This window comes from Diprion similis, chromosome 9 (genome assembly GCF_021155765.1).
Source record: "Diprion similis isolate iyDipSimi1 chromosome 9, iyDipSimi1.1, whole genome shotgun sequence".
In the NCBI taxonomy this organism is placed as follows: Eukaryota; Metazoa; Arthropoda; class Insecta; order Hymenoptera; family Diprionidae; genus Diprion; species Diprion similis.
Genome location: NC_060113.1, coordinates 6,239,017 through 6,260,680, shown reverse-complemented (window position 1 = coordinate 6,260,680; position 21,664 = coordinate 6,239,017). Strand labels below are relative to the sequence as shown.

General features: G+C 37.8%; 1 pseudogene; it reads left to right on the top strand.

The window, feature by feature from the left end:
• The first annotated feature begins 6,571 nt into the window (after window positions 1-6,571).
• LOC124410155 lies at window positions 6,572-10,781 on the top strand (annotated as a pseudogene).
• The last annotated feature ends 10,883 nt before the right edge of the window (window positions 10,782-21,664 follow it).

Genomic DNA, 21,664 nt, shown 5'->3' with positions numbered 1-21,664 from the left:
ATCTAGGTAAAACTGAAATGTGTTTCCATGCCACCATCGTGGCGTTGTAACATGCAACGTGGAAACAAAATCATTCAGTTGTACATTGCATATATATTCGGGCGTTTCACATTTTGAAAATTGTTGATTTTCCTACAGGTGCATGATAAAAATTCTTGCTTCTGGTCTGAATAGAAGCCTCAAAAAGACTGATCACTGCAGCACCGGTTTTGAAGTGTGGAAGAACTATTTTATTAAACTAGTGAAAAATAGATATTAGCAAACCTTTGACACGTATTATCTTTTTCATATTGTACCAAGGAACACGTTACGGCCGAAAAAGATTATCCGAAGCGCATAACAGAGAAATAGTGATATCAAAGGGCCGCAAAATATCACACGATACATTTCTTCCCTAATTGTAAGACTCAAGAAAAACAAGTCGTGTTGAAAATTTGCGGATATCAATTTTTCGCTTATTTAGTAAAATATTTTTTTCACGTACTAAAACTGGTAAAACCACAGTGCTCAGTCTTTTTGAGGCTTCTTTTCAGACCTGAAGGGAGCATTTTTTGTAATCGCTGCAGGCAGCTACTTCGAATCGATGAGTCGTGTTCGGCGGTAGATTTTCGAATGTGTGAGAATTCTCAGTCTCGTTTACGTACAGTTCCTTATGGAAGTCTTCGTTGTGCAACGCTAATTTGTAGTAATAAATGCGGTCTTCCAAGTTCGCCGGTGGTGAGTCCCACGCAATCGTTGCTGAAGCGACGCCCGTTTCGACTATCGAAACATTCGGGGTGAATTTCGGATCTGGAAATTTCGAGTTTAATCATGTTTTTCCTCGCCAATGTATACCCGTTAATGTAATATCAATACCCCTGTCTTTCGGGACGATATCTTTCAACCAGAAACTCTCGCCAAGGTATTGTTGACACGAAGGATCGCTGCATGAACGTAATATGAATGTATAAGTGGCTGAAGTTCTCAGATTCTCAAATTTTCTATAGGTGTTTATAGTGGTTACTGAGTACTTGAATATGAAATTTCCCTTGCTGTTTGACTCGTATATTTCAACTATGTACCCCTTGAAGCAATCTGCCACTTTCAGAGGTGGCTTTGTCCATTCAATCGTTATTGAATCGACAGACGTTTTTCTAGCCGAAACGATTGGAAGGTATAGAGATTCTGCATTAAAATGAATCACAGTGAATCACCTTGAATAAATACGAAATGGGTTTGCACAAATTTCACCGAATAAGGTGACAAAAATAAATATTCAAATTTATTTCCATACATGTTTAAAAAATCTCTGATTATAAAAAAATGAACGGAGTTTCTCATAGCAAATTAAAAATTTCCATAGCGACAGTGATATTCATTTACTGCAGGGTGGAATTTTGTATAAATTGAGAAGCTACTATACCTGTATTTCTCTTTAGAGTCTTTGTTCGTCCGGAAAAAGTAACAATAATATCTGAATCTTGCATTTTCCAAATAAATTTGAACCAGTAGTCTGTGTCTTGTTTTAATCCTTTTGCAATAAAAATACCGTTGAGGAACTCAGTGGACGTCTGATACCCATCATGCCATCCGCGTGAATCGTTTTCCTGGGATTCAATGCGAAGCGACGTAACCAAATTGTTATTTATAAGACGCAACATCTCCCATCTCACACAAATCCTATTCGCATCCAAAGCAACGAGAGGCAACTGTACGTATTCCACCTTCCAATCAACAGAAAGTTTAATGTCATTGCTTGTTGTCAAGTTTTCGTCATCATTTGCCCAGCATTCGTAAGTTCCTTCGTCTCTCCATGAGAAGTTTGAAAAATATAGACTCGTTCTTGAATACGTCTTGTTGTAGCGCCAAGTTTCGGTGATTTCCCTCAAGTTCTCCTCGCTTGTCGGTTGCCCTTCGATTTTTCGCCACCCAAAGTTAGCAACAGATCCCAGCACCTCGCATTCTAGAGCCGTTGGATTTCCTGCGATCCCCCAAACATATGTGGCATCCGGAATAGTCCGACCTAGCACAAAGTACAGAAAACTTACAAAGGGATTTGTGAGGTTGTCCATGCCGACTAACATTCAGGCTACTGACCAGCGGGGATTTTACCTCTTCCAATTTCTCTTGGAACAGTTGTTTTTGGTCGAAGCGACCTGCTCATCAATTTCATGATGTTCATCTGACATTTAGCGCATTACGTTCGCAATATGAATTTCCAAACAATAAAACAAGTATCATATTCGTTCATTTTCAATCGGTCATGACTCTGAATAGGAAGAAGATATCGACACAAGCGAGTACGGCTTCTTTGTGTCGAATTGAAGTAAAAAAAAAATCATGCGTGAAAAACTATAGGACCTATTCTATACGTGACGTGGCGTAGATGCAGCTCCAGTAATGCGGATATCACGACTTCAAAATTCGGTGAACAGTATGTTAATTGTATGTATGTATTTTTTTTTCATTACTGCCAGTCCTATTATAGGCACACGAACTTATTTGTAATACATGCACCTCGAATTCGAGCAAATATGCATAGAATTTCGCAAATTCTGAAAGAACTGAAGAATTCTGCAACATAGTGGTAGATCCATGAAATATATTCATGCTTGCAATAATAAAACAAGGCAACAGGGCGCGTTAATGGGTTGTGTAACGAATGTAATGGATTTGGGTGATTACGTCTAAATTATAAAATATGTTGGCCAAAATCATCAACGAAATAAAATAAACGCAAGAAACGAAATGCATATTGGTAAGCACATATATATGTATATAAGTATAAGTAAAAGGGACAGCGAGACAGGGTTAAAAGCAATAGCCAAAATCTATTAAATATATTGTAAATAAAAAGTGTTTGTTACTTGTCTAGAGTTCGGTTCTAAAGCTAATCGGGAAGGGAGGAGTGAGTGAGAGGGTAAATGAATAAAGTCCATACTTTCGCGAGAGATAAGAGAGCGCTTGCTTCGGCATAAAAACACTCACGGTTTAGAGCAAAAAGCCGAAGCAAGTCCTGTATTAATTTAACAATATCAGTTTAACAGGTTACAAGGTAACAAAGGTATCTGGCGTGTTCCCTTTTTGAAAACTTAATCTAGTTGACTGATCATTCAACAATCTTAATGTACTGCCAAGTAAGCACAAATCGTCAATGCACCGCAACTTCCAACTGTTACTTGGAAGCGGGTAGTTGGGGGGCGTCCTATTTCAATGCAACTTTTAAGGGGGGGAAATTGAAAGAGGTGGACCCGTTCTAAAACTAACCTAACAACGCGATCCTTAAATCTACGCGATATGGAAAGAACTCGACACCCGACTGAGCGCGGGCAGAAGAGATAAATTTAGCAGTACGTCCTACCTACTCGAGCGCTCGATTCTAAGTGAAGCGCGCGCACGCGTGAAACCGGGGCTGCGTGCGCACCCGTTAGACGCGGCTCTCGCTCAGCGCGCCGCCATGCGGCCGGGTAACCTCAACGTCGCGGTCGCGAAGTATCAACGGTCCGCGAGGTTCGAGCGCGAACAAAAAGACAATAATATATATACATTAAGGTGCTTCATTTAAAACGAACAATTGTTTTGTTCGCTGACGTATACAAATTTTGTTCCTTTTATCGAAAACAAAATTCCCTGAAAATTTGAGCCCTTAATTTTAATTTTAAGTGGTTCCTTTCGATCGATGCATATTTCCCATTTAAATAACATGTAATTTATGATTTTTTAAAATTAAATTAATATAGCTCCGTTTTATTTCATGGTATTTCATTGCGATTAGTCAGAATTTGTAGTGTATTAGTGACTCTTTGGAAGTACCCACTAAGATTTTTTTCTATTTGAACTCGTCTCATCGGCGTAGGTCTCGAAAGCTCAATTTTCTTAAAAATTGTTATATTTTCGTACTTATCAACAAAACAGTTGAAGTTATAGAAAAATTGAAATTTAATTTCCTACAAATTGTTCTTTGACAATTTTTTTATAACTTCAACCGTTTTGTTGATAAGTACGAAAATATAACAATTTTTAAGAAAATCGGGCTTTTGAGACCGACACCGATGAGACGAGTTCAAGTACAAAAAAATGTTAGTGGGTACTTTCAAAGAGTCTCTAATGTACTACAAATTCTGACTAATCGCAATGAAATACCATGAAATCAAACGGAGCTATGTTAATTTAAATGAAAAAAATCATGAATTACATGTTATTTAAATGGGAAATATACATCGATCGAAAGGAACCACTTAAAATTAAAATTAAGGGCTCAAATTTTCAGGGAATTTTTTTTTCGATAAAAGAAACAAAATTTTTATGTGTCAGCGAAAAAAAAATGTTCGTTTTAAATGACTCCTAATGCTTGTTATCAGCAAAAATTGAGGCGATAGCTAAATCCTGTCGTCAAGGCCGAAATCTGGAGAAATTATTCTGCATAATCGAACAGCGAATCAGCTGCAAAGCCTCCCTCCTCATCGGCCATCTTACAGTTTCCTGTAAGTTTGTCGCGTCACGAATTCTCTCACCCGACTAACAATGCGACGACTCCATTGGTAACGAATATCACGTTGTAGCCAAAATCTCCGTTCCATTGAACACGGTCAAATCCATTACGGCAATATAGAATTCTCCTGAACAAAAAGCAGCTGTAGATGAATTATGAATGATATCTGTACTCATTTTCTTTTTTACCATGTTCCAATTAGTTATTTCTGGATGACTCGAATCGCTACAGCCGGGACAGCAAACAAAATACTTACAGGAATCTGTGCGCAGAATTCCCCTTGTATTACTTCTGACTCAATCAATCGGCTAAAATTTGAAACGACGGGTTTAACGAAGTGTTGAAGAAACGCAGTTTTCGCCGAAGCGACGCCGGCCTTTGCCTCTACATTAAAACATATGGCGAAAAATAAACAATGTATATTGCAGTATACGTTGACGACATCGTCGTAGCCTGTAGGTCGTCAAAAATGATCAAAGAAGTGAAGGACACATTGAACGCACAAGTCAACATCGTAGACCTTGGCGACGTCCAGTGCTATCTCGGAATCCAAATACGACGAGATGACGAAGGACACTTTTACATTCGTCAGCGGGATTACATTAAAAAGATACTCAGATCCGGAAATATATTGGAAGTAAAAGGATCGAATATCCTCATGGACACTGGATACTAGAAAGTTCGAGAAAAATCACTAACGATCGTCAACGAAAATGATCGCAGAATGATAGGAGCCTTGATGTACGTCGCAGTAAACACAAGACCGGATATTGCGGCACCAGTTGCAATCCTGAGTCGACATATTGAAGCTCCAAAAAGAATTGACTGGGTGGAGGTAAAACGGGTTGCAGGATACCTGTAGGAAACGATCAATTATGAATTACGATCGAGTGAAAAAAATAACGGACGAATGTCAGAGCTAAAAGGATTCGCAGATGCAAATTGGGCTGAAGATCGAGGAGATCGAAAATCCAACAGCGGATATATACTCGTCGCAAGCAAGGATGCGTGGCATTGTCTTCAACGGAAGCAGAACTCATAGCGTTGATGGAAACTTGCCAAGAAGAGGTATGGATGCAGAAGCTACTTGAAAGTTTTGACAAAAACCAGGCAAGTCCAACCGTCATTTATGAAGACAATCAAAGCTGCATAAACCGCCTTAAAACTGTCGGATTCACAAACCGGACAAAACACATTGACACCAAACATTTCTATACTACTAGAAAGCTGCAAGAAGCAGGAATCGTCATGATTAAATATTGTTCTACCGAATCCAACGAGGCGGACATGTTCGCGAAGGCCATCGGAGCTGTCAAACTAAGGAAACTCTGCGAGAACATCGGCCTGAAGAAATGATATCGGCGTGTTAACTGGCTAAATTTCCAATAAAAGGATATGAAGCTTTTCCTTTTGATCTTTAAATATTTGCGTAGGTGAAGGATTTAATTTCTCACACATGCTTGGCAACTGTTCCTGGAAAATCGACCGAATTTTCTTCCCAACGCTGTATCTCTGGATGAAATTAACACAACTTGATTAGTCTTAAAATATACAGGAAATAAATTCGTATTTTTTCGAATTGTGTTAAAAAAAATTTGACAGAACTTTCGAACTCACAAGATTATAGAAGCTTGAAAAAAACATTTGAACATGATTTTTACAGATTCTCTACTGCGGAGGGTCAGGTACGACAATAAAAAAAAAAAATGAAGAAACAAATCTGCAGGTCCGCTAGTTTGTTCCTTGGGCGAGTATCTATAGCTGTACGTGTAGGATTGCATGAGTTTTCGTTCACTGCGAATAAACATATTTTACTGCTTTGGCGCAAGTTATTTGTACTACGTTAGGAATTCATTTCTTTTGTGGGTCATGTATACAGGGTGAGAACATTGTTATACTTTTGAGATGTCTGGCGAATATATAAATTCCTTTATAATATATGTGACGGTATTAGTACAGCTGTGTTCGCAAGCATTCACCCACTTTTGAGGTCAAGCATGCGCATGCGCGCAAATTTGTGCACGAATATAAAAGAAGGGAATTTCGACGAATAATTGATGAATACAAGTATCGTGTTCAACACCGAATCACAGAGTAAAAATGGACATTGTACCGAACAGAAATACGCTTATAACCCAATTGATAGTTCAGTGGGCATATAACGGAATCCGCTTAGCTTTGTCCACCGGGGCAACAGTCTGGTACATTGCATGTTTTGAACTTCTAATATTGCTTTTGCGACCTGACATCGTCGACAAAGATAACAGAGTACGCACCGTTCCAACGGAAGAGCTGCCAAGTCAGTTCGACTTTATAATAATCGGCGCAGGATCCGCAGGAGCTGTACTTGCTAACCGATTAACGGAAAATACAAACTGGAATGTTTTGTTACTGGAGGCTGGAGGTGACGAAAGACTTATCTCCGCTATACCGGCATTGTCTTATAAAATGGTGAACACTGATATGGACTGGCAATTCAAAACTGAACCTTCATCGAACTATTGTAGAGGCATGATCAACAACCAATGCTACTGGACAGCCGGTAAAGTACTTGGAGGGACCAGCAGCATTAATACCTTGTTGTACATACGTGGGAATCGAAGAGATTACGACAACTGGAGGGATTTAGGAAATCCTGGTTGGGGATACGATGACGTTTTACCATATTTCAAAAAGGCTGAAAATATGACGATTCCTGACCTCCGTGAATCGTCTTATCACGGAACTTCTGGCCCTCTCACTGTTGAAAACCCAAAGTACGAGCACCCGATAAGAAGATATTTACTGAAAGGTACATCTGAAATGGGTTACCGTCAGGTGGACGTAAACGGTGAGACGCAGATTGGATTTAATCGACCGCAAACCACCACTAGAAATGGCCTCCGATGCAGCACGGCGAGAGCCTATCTGCGACCTATAGCTATCAGGGCAAACCTACACATTCGTGAGAAATGTCTGGTCAGCAAGATTCTCATCGATAAAACTACAAAAACAGCTTACGGAGTTGAATTTGTCCGAGAAAATATGAAGCACACCGTTCGTGCAACAAAAGAGGTCATCCTCTCAGCGGGCGCTCTTTTATCTCCACAACTGATGATGCTCTCAGGAATCGGACCTAAAGAACACCTTGAAGAGGTTGGAGTTAAGGTTATTCACGACAGCCCAGCAGTCGGGCAAAATCTTCAGGATCACGTGTCGATGGGCGGACTTACTATTGTAATCGATCCTCCATACAATGCATCTACAACAACTCTAGCTGAAGTAAAGGATTTTCTGTTGAAACAAGAGGGTCAGCTTTATGGTATAGGCTTCCGCGAAGAAGTTGGTTTCATCAATACCAGGTGAATATTCTCAAGCATTACAAGACAAATTGACAATTCGTACAAAAATAATCCAGAAATGACAGACGTACGCACAACCTCTGTAATCAAAAAAATACCAATCGCATACGCAATTGAACTCCATACTTTTAGATGTTTTTTGATCTGTTCAGATGAATCTTACCTAGGCAGTAGGTTGAATTTCAAGGCACGCGGGTCCGTAAGTCTTTCACAACACCTGTCATGAAAGTGACTATAAAATGGCAAAGTCACTATTTCGTCTACCTAACTACCACGAGTTTGCAGATGGTTCTTTGAACCCTGACACATTTTCCACTATAAAAACTACAACGACGACGACAATGACAATATCAACAATAGTGATAATTCGAATCATGTCATAATATTCTTTAAATCTGACTTTTTTGCATGTAGAAGCAGTGCAATTCGTCTAGATTTGCTGGTATCGTGATGTCAATTTTTTTACAGATAGTAGCACTAATGCCCACTAAAACCCCGCAGTAACAGATTATTTTGAATATCATTAGTCTTGCAATAAAACATATACTGAAGAAACAAGTTTTTTCCATGTTATTTCCATAAGAAACTTCGATCACCAAGCTCACTATTCCAGAGTTGAGGTAGAAGTCTAAAAAAATTAAGCAATTGTTTTCGAATTAGTTGAAGTTGATTTGGAGAGTGGGACGGCAAAATTCGTCTCCACCGTAAACAAGGGACAGCCAAAGCTCCACGTAAGAAGCGCCGAGTGGAGCCTTTTTCTATCTACCCTCTATAGTCCCCGCGCTGGGCAATATTACGGATCTCAAAGCTCTGCTTCTCCCACTTATACTATACTCCCCCCCCCCCGCCCTGCCCTTGTAACTAACCTTATCCCCACTACGCGCGATCGGAGTGGGGGGCAACGGTGGGTGCTCATCGTCAGCGATAGCTAGAGTACCTAGTAGGGAAGGCATAAAATTTTAATTAATTATCAAAATCAAAGTTTTGAAGAAAATTTCGAATATGACATAGCCCACAGCACGTTTGAAATCATGAAGAACATTTTAAAAAAAGATTCATCAAAATCCGTCGAATAGAATTTAAGTTAAATCCGTACAAACATGAGTACAAAGAATTTCATGTATTGGTATAGATATATAATCACTGAAAATTTGGTGAGTTATAGTAACATTTATGGTGTGTGGTTGAAACGTAAATAATTTGATGGTTTTTTATTTGAATCGTGTTTATCGGAAGTTACTGTAATCAGTTTTAGATTTTCTTTTCAGTCAGATCATTAGCTCGTTCGGTTTCCTTCTGCAGTTCTCCCAGTCCTCATTTCCTCTAACTTTGAAAATTCTCAAACATCTATATCTCCTCTCTACGAGTTTTTTCTATTATATTATTTATTATTATCCCTCTCGTCTATTCATTATATTCTAACGTTACATCTTTCTTTTTTTCTCGGGCGAAATAATTTCGTTTGGCAAATATGTTTTAGCTGAAATTGAACCATCATCATGAATTTACACGATACAAAATTCAGAGGGTGAAAGTCGCGAAATATCCAAGAGTTGGAACACAGTTTTTTTTTTTTGTAAATATCAGAAGCTTATTTTTTTCTCATCCAAACGAATTCAGTTTTCACTACAAGTCGAAATGTTGCCAATCTATACTGTTGCTTATGCATCACTGATGTGAAGATATCTAGTCAGAGCAATTCTTTATACAATGTCAATTACAAATTACTGAAAAAATTTTTTAATTAACGCAACAATAATGCTAAGAAACGTATTTCTGTACCTCAATTACCACTTCTTGCTGGGATAAACTTGCTTAAGTTATTTTCGCAGTAAGTTTTCGGGTAGTTTTATTCAGCGTTGCATGTCAAACTACACTGATTGCGGGATTTTTGCATCAGTGCTGTGTAGACTTCAATAATAGTCAAAGTAAGTAACATTCTACTCAGTCGGTAAGGGTTGCTTAGAACGCTCTTAATGTAGAAAGATACGGTACGCATAATTCGTGCTCAGTACAGCAACCATGCTTTGTCTGGATTAACAAATGATTCATCGCGCACATAATCTATCTATAAAGATATCTCCAGTCAAAGGTTTCCTTTCTTTTCAGGTATGCCAACAGTTCTATTGATTTCCCGGACCTCCAAATATTCATCGGTGCAACCGCTCTTAATACGAACAGTGATATTGTTAAAAGTGTTTATGGCCTCAGAGACGACATTTACTCAGCCTTATTCGCGAATATACTCGATAAGGAAGCATACAGTGTGGTGCCGGCACTGATACACCCGAAGAGTAGAGGTTACATTAAGCTGAGAGACAATAATGTCGCACACAAGCCAATCATATTTCCGAAGTATTTCGACCATCCGAATGATCTGGAGGTTTTGGTACGTACATTATTTTCTGTATTGAGAAACAGCTACATAACTGGAGATCATAAAGATTTTATGAACGATTTTTGGATCCACAGGTAGAAGGAGTCTATTTTGCCTACAACCTCAGCCGAACCTGGGCTATGAAGGAATTAAATGCACGTCCCAACTCCAACGTGATTCCAGAGTGTGCTCATTTGAATTTTCCGTCACGAGATTATTGGCGTTGCTACGCACGATTTTATTCATTTAGTGTGTTTCACCATACTTCGACTTGTAAAATGGGCCCTGCAGACGACGAAATGGCTGTAGTAGACTCACGCCTGAGGGTCCACGGGGTGAATGGTCTTCGGGTTGTTGACGCCTCAATTATGCCAACCATAGTATCCGGTAATACCAACGCTCCAACTATTATGATCGCCGAAAAGGCATCAGATCTTATCAAGGAAGATTGGGATTACATCTCTTCCAGTAGATGCAGTATATAGAATATTGTGTGAGTTTTGGAAAAAATCTCCTCGAAGTTGGTGACGCGATATTCGAAAAGACCGATAATTGGAACAAGTGTCACATCTTTGATTCATATTGTCCGTGAATTCTAAATAAATGGATTTACGTATGATTAGTTGTTAGATTTTTTATGAATCTGCAAGGTTCCAAATACCAGTTTGTATTCTGTTTGAACATTTTGTCAAATTAGAAGACGAACACCAAGAGAAAAATTTTTCTCAACTAGAATCAGTCACTTGAAAAAGATTCTTCTGCCGAATCACTTCAAAAGAATACTTTCACTAAAGCAGTTAAAAAAAATCCACTTGTTCAAGAATTGATCAACTTTACGAGATACTTCGAGTACTCCTCTAAAATCTTCTTACAAAACAACATTGTAAATCTTGATTTCTTAGTGAGGCATTTTTTAATTAGAAAGTCAAAGTACGCGAATAAAAAAATTTAATATTGGCAATTACCAACTTTGTCTTTTGTCAAATAATGCGTTCTAAAATAACAACGTTCGACTTTTATTTTCAATTATATATTCTGAATAAACTTTTGTTACTGTGTTCAAATAAATCCATTCACCTTGAATGATTCTTTTGTTCTTATATTTGATTTGAAATTCGTGTCAGATTAATTAACAATCCCTCAATTATGGTTCATTACTTTAACGATATTCTATCAGAAAACACTTTATCAAGTAGTTTAGCTTGAAATCATCGCCGAGCACGCAGAGCCACCGCAGTCCGACACATTAAGATCAACGAAATTATACGTGAAAGCAATTATATGAAAAATGACGGGCCAAATGCGAGAGGTCAGGGAGTGTACATGAGTCGAATCGAGATGGACTGCCTCATTTGCATACTACAGTTCTTTGAACATGTATTTCTATGGATATCTTGGGCATCTGGAGTGATAGGGTTACTGAACAACAGTTAAGCAGAAAATTGGAAATTTCAATTGTACTTTTTCCTTATTTATTTCATTCAACTAATAAACTTGAAATAATAATGTTACTCTTGATTGAAAGATAAATTTATTTCAACTTTATTTATGTATGGTTGGACGCGTAAGCACATTTTTAATCGATTTCAAATTTTACTCTTGTTATGTAAAAGATGTTGAGTCTAAACTTATTTTATCCTTAGTTTAGTCCTTAGTCAACCTTGGTGGAACTCAATTTAACACAATTAATAATCCAAAAATAGTTGTGGCTGATCGAATTTCTAACCAGTTCAGAGATTGACGGTCTTGACTGAATCTCACTACCAATAACCAAATATGGTATGTCGAATCCTATTGAAGTATTCAAGTAATGAAATTCGACTTTCGAAAAGGAGAAAACCCCTAATTGTTATTTTTAATAAAACTTCTTCAAATGAAAGTCACGTATCCGAAGCCTTAAAAAACGTTCTGACCGAATCAGCCATTTTCAGTGCTCATGTGTGGTAAAACTATTGAAAATTATAATTTAAAGAATTTGACGAATTTCGAAAACTTGATTCTTTTCACGCTTACAAGTTACGATATCGACAAAAATATGTACGTTGGGTTGATCCCGATTGGATTGTAGATCAGGAAGAAGTTTCACACGGCAGAAAATATTGTAGACGGAAAACTTATTAAAGTTATTTTACAACGTATTCTCTCTGCCAAAAAATAATTTGATGTTTTTAAAATAAGCCATGTACTTCACACAGACTGTTAACAGAAATGTACGGAAGAATCATATCCAGGAATGATAACGGAAGAAAGTATTACTCATCAATGTGATCGCAAACCGGATCCACGCATACAGATAAATGAAACTTGTAAGCGGACGAAGTTGTCAGATTTTCGAATTTTGCATAATTGTTTCGAGTGAATGTTTCATCCATGAATTTTGTTATGCCAGAACTTCTCTCGATTATTTTCACTCTGTAATCAACAAAGCCATCCTCTACCTCTAACGGTGGCTTTGGCCATTCAATGGTGATTGAATCGATAGTCGTTTCTCTAGCCCGAACGAGTGGAACGTATAAAGGATCTGCGTGGAGGAAAATCATAGTGAATTACCTCAAATGAATAATCCTTGTAACTGTAAAAAATTTTCCGACGAAAGTCGTTTGATTCGATTTGACAAATTTTCTGATGAAAAAAAAGTCCACTTAAAATAAAAATGTTGGCCATTTTAACGCCGAATTTTTTATTTTGGACCAAAACGAATATTTTTTTTCAACGTCCCCTTAAAACTCTTAAAAGAAGAGTTTCGTTATACTCATTACTCGATCGGAGTCGTATTTTCCGGAATAAATCAGGTGTAAGATTAAAATAGGACACCTGGTATACTTGAGGTAAGTATTTCTTAGCTGAACGAAATATTTGGCATTTCGTTCAACAATGTAATTTGTTGAACCGATCACTGTTATTTTCCGAATCAAAAGTTCCTTTCTCATTAAAAAAATCACTTAACTCATCATATTTTTTCCCTCCTCGTCAAATATAAGTTTTCTTAACAATTCACTTTACTTTTCTACGAAACAATAAGAAATCTTTGTTACAATTCCCTAAGTCTCAGGCAAGCAATAAATAGAATTTCCAATAACACTTGAAAGATTTTCATAGCCATGCAAAGTGAGATTCATTTACTCCAGAGTATGATTATACATTAATACAGAAGCTGTTATGGAATGTTTCTGCTGGAGTTAAAACACGTGAATAGCCGCACACACTCGTGAATAAATTAAAAATGAACTAAGCAAGATTATTTGAATCCTCCAAAAATGCTTTTAGCGATTTCCAGCGATTAGACGATTCAATCTACTGTTAGGTTAACCGTTTCGTTCGTTTTACAAAAAACACCAGTCGACAATCTATCAAAGTTTTTATAATTAATTTTCGTAAAAAAGACTGTGGAAATTATGCACCCAACTCTCTAACGCTTTTAACAAATTAGACGGGAGTGAAATTGGTCCATGACCTTCGCAGTTAGACGTATTAGATTTCTTTTGGAATAGGTATGACGTGTGATAATTCCCATTCCGCTGGAAACACTTCAGTAGACAACGACTTGTTAAATAACTCCGTAATTAGCGGCAGTACAAATGGCAATGTTCACTTGTATGATTTGATAAAGAGATTGTCAAGGTCTACTAAATTTGACGTTAATCGCAGTATCGATTTTTTGACAGTATTCAAATCGAGTTCGAATTGCTGAATTAGTGAAGTCGCAAAAGGGCCGAGGGAACAATGGATTGTCATAATCTTGCCAGTCATGGTTGCCAGTATTTGGAAAAGTGATAGAGAAACTGTGGTCAGTACCGTAGTATTGGATACCCTCGAAGATGATTGACAATTACGTGATTAAGGTTAATGATTTACTGTTGATTTATAAATATACCTGCCGAGTGAAGCTATAGTGACGTGTAAAATCTGCGATTTTAGTCGATTTGATTTGTTTTAAATTACATAACATAAGTATATAAGAACTAATTTAGGTTCAAGGAATATCCTGAGAAGTTTCAGCAGAATTCAGGAGTTTGATACTCTTTTGGTTTAAGTATGATCTTGGTAACGCCAACAATTCACCTCGCTGCAACGATCTGCTGTCAACTACACAAGTTATCGACGCGCAGTTTACCATGTGAGAGTCTGGTACGCTCTTACCATATGTCCTAGATCCATACCGACACGCACAGTTACCATCGTGGTTATCGACAATTCCTGTAGATCATATCGAGACTTCCGCTGATTGACTTCGTACTATTCTGGTAAACTTTAAACTTTTCGATTACTTGTTACTCAGGATTTCTCCCAACATCTTATCAGCCTTTTCAATGTCTGTCTTTGTCTATTTTACAGCACATTTACTTTCCGCTGAATGGACATAAATCATTTTAAACTATGTTACTAAATGCATAGAAATGGAGTTAATGAGAAACTATGAGTATTTCATGAATACTAATCACTTTACCAGTTTTGGTGTTTCATAACTTTAATACATTTCGATAAGACGGTTTTGCAGACAAAAATCTAAAGATTTTTCGAAAAAACAGGATGCATTCTAATTAGTTACTGACCTACAAGGTACCTGATGATGTCACTCAACGTTGCTAACTAACGGTCCGCCACCATCTCTTTTACCGATCAACGATCTCGTTTGAGGTACCTTGGAGTACCATTAGTTGGTGCAAATGATATACAAACAGCTACTTTCAGCCTTAAAAAGTCGTGAATCAATCGCAAACACAATTCCATAACTCCATCCAACTGACGTTAAATATCTGTTCAAGGAACGATTTTTGCGATTCACTAAACATTCATTTATTGCTTATATATTCATTATAAAGCTGTAAGTTTTTCACGTGAGTAGGTATTTATTTAAAAAGTATATATTTTACTTCCAATTGTTAGAACGAACTAGGTTTTTGTAGATCTTTTCAACAGAGAGAAGATTGAATTTCGTCACAGCTGGAAATTCGCTTCAGTCCGTCAGGAATCTTACTTCTGTTATCAGCAATACTGATCTACTCCGATTCTAGTGTACAGCAATTGCTTAATATCATTAAGGAAATCGCAGCTAATCGTGAGTTGGCGTTGCAATACTTACACGCAGCTACCTTGTATAATCTACACTCGCCGGACGCCATAAGTTACAAAGTTAAGAACCCATTCGCACCATATCGGTGCCTGAAGACCCGCGTACATAAGTGACGAGGAAATAACTAAATAATAAGACGTAATTGAACTGTGTAAAATTCTGATTAATGACAGAAGGAAGTGCAATCAGGTCCAGATCTCGGCCCAACATCATACGGCCGAATTGCACGTGGGTGGATGTCGTGTTTCCGTGCAGATCTTATCACTAATTTATTCTTATCATTTGCTGTCTAATTTCTCGATCATTCGAAGACCTGACAAACTTCGTTCCCTCAGGGTCACCGTTTTCATCGAACCTTAACTTAGACGTGTGATAAATTGAAATCCTAAATTTTTTACTCCATTTTTTCTTAATCCAATCGACCAACAAGAGGACGTCCATGTACATACATCGCGTCGTCGATAGCGGAGATTTCTAGTCGGAATTCCCACTTTACCCTTTATCATCTATCGCACTGTACACACCAGTCTGCTTAATCAATTATGAGGTTGCACAACTCGCGTGAACTCTAAACCATGTCAGCTTGGTCAGTACGAAGTGATTCCTTCTTGGAGTAAATCGTTTCTAGCAAATTATATCTCATGTGTGAGTTATTTTCACCGTAATTCAAGAATAACGAAATAGAGAACAGTTTTGCGGACTATAATCGCCATTAACTTTCATACAAGAAGAGAGCTCACCAAATTCGTATAGAGTTCGAAGGAATTCTGCAGTGACGCAGCAGGTGCAACGTGCCAGTTTAAAGGTGGGTGGAAAAATGGAATGAGAAGATGCATTCAGCCGATTTGAGCCACGAGACGAGCCTGCGGGATTCGCGGAATTATCATTTTGCGTAGGCTGCAGCTCCGATCAAGTCTGCAGCAAGAGACGCCGTGTATGCACATTTTCGAAGAACTCTGCAGCATTTCGTTGTGCTGATTTGGAGAGACTTTTCGCGTTGCTACATCTGGAAATGCTGAGAAAGTATTTTGACGTTCAAAGTGAATCGATAGTGTGACGACACAAAGCGAAGACTATATTAACAGTGCAATTTCTTCTTACCTTCGGAACGATGGCAGATAAAACGAGAAAGATTTTGCGAGATGCAGTAAACTCGAAAAAAGTTCATCCTTCGCGTGGTCGAAACGGCAGGTATTCCAGAAGAGGGTCAGCACAATTAGCGAGAAAGGTAAGTGATGACAAACTGGTACCCGTCATGGTTATTACCTACATCCTAGGATACATCCTAGTCCTTGCATTTTAATAACTGTCGAGGAATGGGAAATTCATTTGAATCAATGGGTTCTCATCTAATTTGACGCAATGTTTAATTTAACGAATGTAAAATCCAAAAACGGTTTGTTTCCAAGTAAGTTTTAATTTCTTGATCAGTTATTATATATGTTTTTATCAATCGACTATCAAAGTTAATTTTAATCAATTTCGTTTGAACAATTTTACACACCATCTGAGAAATCTTTATAAAATTGATTAAAAATGTGACTTACTTGGACAGTTATCTGTAATTACAAAACACTAGATTGAGACTTTTATTCTCGGTTCAAGTATTATTCAATTAAGTATCAAAGGTTGAGTTCTTCGAGTGAGATAAATAAGTAACACGCGCTACAATTTATGTTAAATTTAAATTGCGTGATAAACCTTATCTTAATTTTTTTTTTACACAGAACTTTAAACAGTATTTCTATATTGACCTTCGATAATTGAGTTCAATTTCAGCTTCTTCAAGAGTAACCGAGTAATTTTCCATTCAATTCCTACTGAAAATTTTTGGCGAATTGCACATGCATTCGACCATAATGAAGTGTATAATAAAATTCTACTGATACAGTCAGTTTTGTTTTAAGAAATTTATCACAGCTATGTCTAAATAAATCGATACAATGAATTTGTTTCCACAAGTAAATTTTTTGCCGAGATACGTTAAGGTTTCGATTGCGTTTGGAACGCGCATATCATCAATGATTCATTCATGTCTATATTTACCAATCGTGATCTATAACCGTGTATTTAACCTATAGCCATCGTTTCCTACTCCAGGTGAGTCACATGCCAGCTATTCGAGATAGACTCAGTTTTGAACTACGGCCAGATTCGCTGATCTTAGAATGAAGCGAACGCCACCCGTCGATGCTTATTATACATACCCTTCTCGACTATGATAGACAGCCATGAGCGAGTATGTAATCATTTTCCATTGATCACTGCCAACGATATATATATGTACCTGCCTGAAAGAATAATTACATGAAAGCAAATTTTTTTTTTTGTTCTTCTTTTGTTAGTAATATTTTCTTTTACGGGTACATGAACTTTCTGATACAGAGGCATAAACAACTATATTGTGTTGGTAAATTTGCAGACAGGCGTTAGTCAATGGCGTTTTAAACCTTAACTTAGAAGTTAATTTTCTCGCAAAATTTGTCTTCAAAACTTTTTTGTATTTAGACCGTCTAATTGATAAGAAAGAATCGAGCGAAAATTACGTAGAAAATTCGCTTCCATACGAAATACTGTCAGAGCCATGACAAGTCGGTGTTATTTCACATTCGTAGAATGAAAAAACTTCGAGATTGCGATTTATGAAAATCAGATTTAATAAATAAACCCCGCGAGGCGTATATTTTTCTATTTAAAATATTTTTCCGAAAAAAAGTTTGGCTTCCATACGAAACGCGTCTCAATCTAAATACATGATTACTAAATGGCATAATCGCGTAATGTTTACGGATAGTAGTTAGCATGTGCGTGAATATCAAGGTCCCATTGACTCAAGGCAGACATAAGTTTAACAATAAGAGGTACAAATGAGATTGTCAATGAAAAGTAATGGCAGTGATCAAAGTATTCTTCAAAACCGCGAGGGATCAATCGAGGTAAATGAAATGATTATAAATCGTTGCGATTTGAAATCTTCGGTACACAAACTAATGCTTTAAATTCATCAACAATTTGTGAACACAACTATTATCGCGTGCTTTCGTCGAATTCCAATTCAAGAAGCATCGTTCCACTGATTTCCGAGCATTCAAAGTGACATCCAGTGATTTCCAGTCATTCTTTCGAAAACCAAAACCATTTAAAATCGCTTCCAATCCTCGGAAATCAGCTCCGCATTAGAAGTCAACAAAACTCATGCAGCGCACTAAAAATCAGCTGAAGATATCGTGACGAAGTACAAATATTTAGAAACCACTTAAAATCAATAATAACGAATCGGAATCGTCGATTGAATTTGTTCTAAGTGAATAGCCCTCGACGATCTTCAGGGGCGAAAAACTCGATGCCGCGTGTATCCCACGTGACAAGCCCCCCCCCCCCCCCCCCCCCACTCCTTGGGCCCAATGTGGGGCCCGCAAAGATGCGCGACGCGGATTCACGCACTTATCGGTAGAGCAGAGCGGATCGCATCGCATCGATTTCACGGGGCGCAGTATCGAGTCTTGCGCAGACCTGCGCACGCCATTTTATTGCGGGAAAAACACCGAGTGGCCGTGGGACTCTTCTGCATATTTATGTCGATGTAACCGTGATGCGATAATCGCTTACGCTACCCAGTCGATGGCTATAGGCTATAATGGGTGTCGAAAGTGACGTAATGGCGAGGAATAAGTTAATTCTATTACCGAGTCGCATAATTCCGGTGAGAAGACTATCAGAACTGACGAATTTCTTGCGATGTATTCGAAAAGATTCATTCTTGTTTATAATGGATTTTTGAACTTTAATCGATAAATTCTGTAGCTCGCTATACATTCGTCTTTTTCTAGTTTTTCTCGATACTTAAGACTCTTTGATCTGCTGTTAATATTACTCTCTTTAATCCACTTTACGTCTGGCTACAATTTGCACAGATGAAGAATACTTCGTTCAAATACTTGATCCATTTCTCTAACTGTTACGGTGAGTGTTTACAATATCGTGTTGGTTGAAATATTTTCGACATTTGCTTGTGTTTACATCAAACTGTGCACTGAATATTCACCGTTGAAGATTTAAAAAATTTTGTCCGTATTTTGAAAGTTGAAACACCAACTATTTTGACTGACATGAGAATGAATGATCAAAAATAGAATTTTTGGGATCGTAAAACGGTTTCAATGAACACCTTTTCAATTTTTCTTCATTTAGATCCGAAAGTATACCGAAAAAGAAACACAATTAAATTCTTTTCTCCAATTCTTGACAGAATTTAGTCGGCATTCGTGCACTCAAAAGACCTCAACATAGACGTAAAGCATGAAACTTACTCGGTATAAATTAACAAACTTTTTTGTCAATCGATTCTGAAATCCCTTCATATAAGTTCCGGTTCTAAAATTATTTTCTTCTCGTTTTTCTACGCACCACTTATGACGACGAGGATCGAGATACGAAATTCACATTTCGCAAACTTGCAAAAATATCGCAGCACCATTGTTGGCGAAGACCTTGTAACGTGTCGAAACCGTAGAGTTGAAAATCGTTATCCCCGAAGGGACGATTTACTGAAAGCTCAAACGACTGCGGCCTCTAAGCCAGACTCGCTTCTCTCACGTCGCTAATCTCGTCGAGCTTTCGCATTACTGTCAGTCTCGTCTCTTCGACATCCTAACGCCTCAACTCTTCCGGCTTCATTTCGCGTCCGCGTTTCTTCCCGGGAGAACCGGCTTCTCTCGCTCTCCGATATTCACTCGTCGTTCGCTTTTCGCACCTCGTCGACGTCTCCCCCTTAAGGAGATTGGTGAATTAAAAATCGATAACTTAACTAATTTCTTTGGGCCACAGTCGTACATTGGGTTTGTGTTGGATCATTATACCATTCATTTTTTTGTCGATACTAATCTAAAAAATACTTGAATTACAATAAAGATCTTCGACATCGATGCTTCGTTCCAAATCATTTGAAAATTCTCAGAAGTCTAACAGATTCGTTTGATTTTACTCCGGAAGGGTTCATTTTTTGAAAAAAAAAACTATTTTCTACAAATTTCATTCTCTTCTTTTTGTTGTCACATTAATATTTGCATTGAACAATCGTAATCAAATATTAGTGCAAGCTTTTGAAGGTAAACATTTCACCATGCCAAGATGATAAAATAAATTCCAGTATTTTTGATTCTCTCATTTTCAAAGGATTCGTCGTAGCTAGCAAAACCAATAATTTTGTCCTTGTTCGATACAAGACTCTGATCTCATAACTCAATTAAAAAAAAAAAAATAATAAACAGTAATTTTCAGTTCACCAACCTTCTGGAATAAAATAATAAAAAATAAAAACAATAAAAATACCCAAACTGGCATTCGGTGTGATCTTCACGACGGACTCATAAGATCCCGTTTAAATTATCGCTGACGTTATGAATTACAAGTGATCGTTGTTTAGTGCCTAGATCCATAATATTTCCAAGTCGATCTCGTTGCATGTCACGTGATTTTCTTTTTTAGAGGTTACATGTAAATAAGATCGAAATTTCCGTTAGAGAATTACAGTTTCTTACAATTGACAAGATAAAACAAAAGAATAATGAATTACGAGTGATCGTTGTTTAGTGCCTAGATCCATAATATTTCCAAGTCGATCTCGTTGCATGTCACGTGATTTTCTTTTTTAGAGGTTACATGTAAATAAGACCGGAATTTCCGTTATATAATTACAGTTACTTACAATTACAAAAGAAAAAACAATAGAAAACCTGTGGAGATTTGTTCCGTCGCGTCGTGTGTGTGGTTGATCGATAGAGTTTGTCGATTTTCTTTCTATTCCCCCCTCCTGAGGCGTTGCGTCGACTCGTCGTTTCCCCTTCATGCGTCCGTCTTGTGTTCGGCTGGCGGTCAAGTTCGCTTGAGAATCCGGCGTAATGATATCACCGACACGAGTGAAAATATTCGGCAAGCCGGCAGCAGAACCGTTGCCGCCTCGCCCTGCCTGCCTCTGACTATCCTCGACGATGACCACTTTATCCAATTTTTGCTATTCATAGCGTTATTTATTCTCTCGAACGCCGTAAGAATCTTTCTGGACGTTTGCGTCGCGACTCGCGCACACACAACAACTGAACGTCGAAGGTGAGCGAAAGATTTTTGTCTACGTTTTTATACAAAGACTAAGAGTATATAAGATTCGTACGCAAAACAGTGCCAAGAGAAGAGAAGAGAAGAGAAGAGAAGTAAATGAAGGGGGAAAAATGGCGGCGGGGAAAATATTAAGACCGTTACGATCCGTCTGCAATTCGGTCAACAACAAGTGGGCAGCTACTTATTCCAAGGACTCGCGAAATCTTCCGTAAGAAGAATTTTCATTCTTACCGTTGCGTCGGTGAAAGCGTTATATACGGGGTAATGTTTACGATTGAATACAT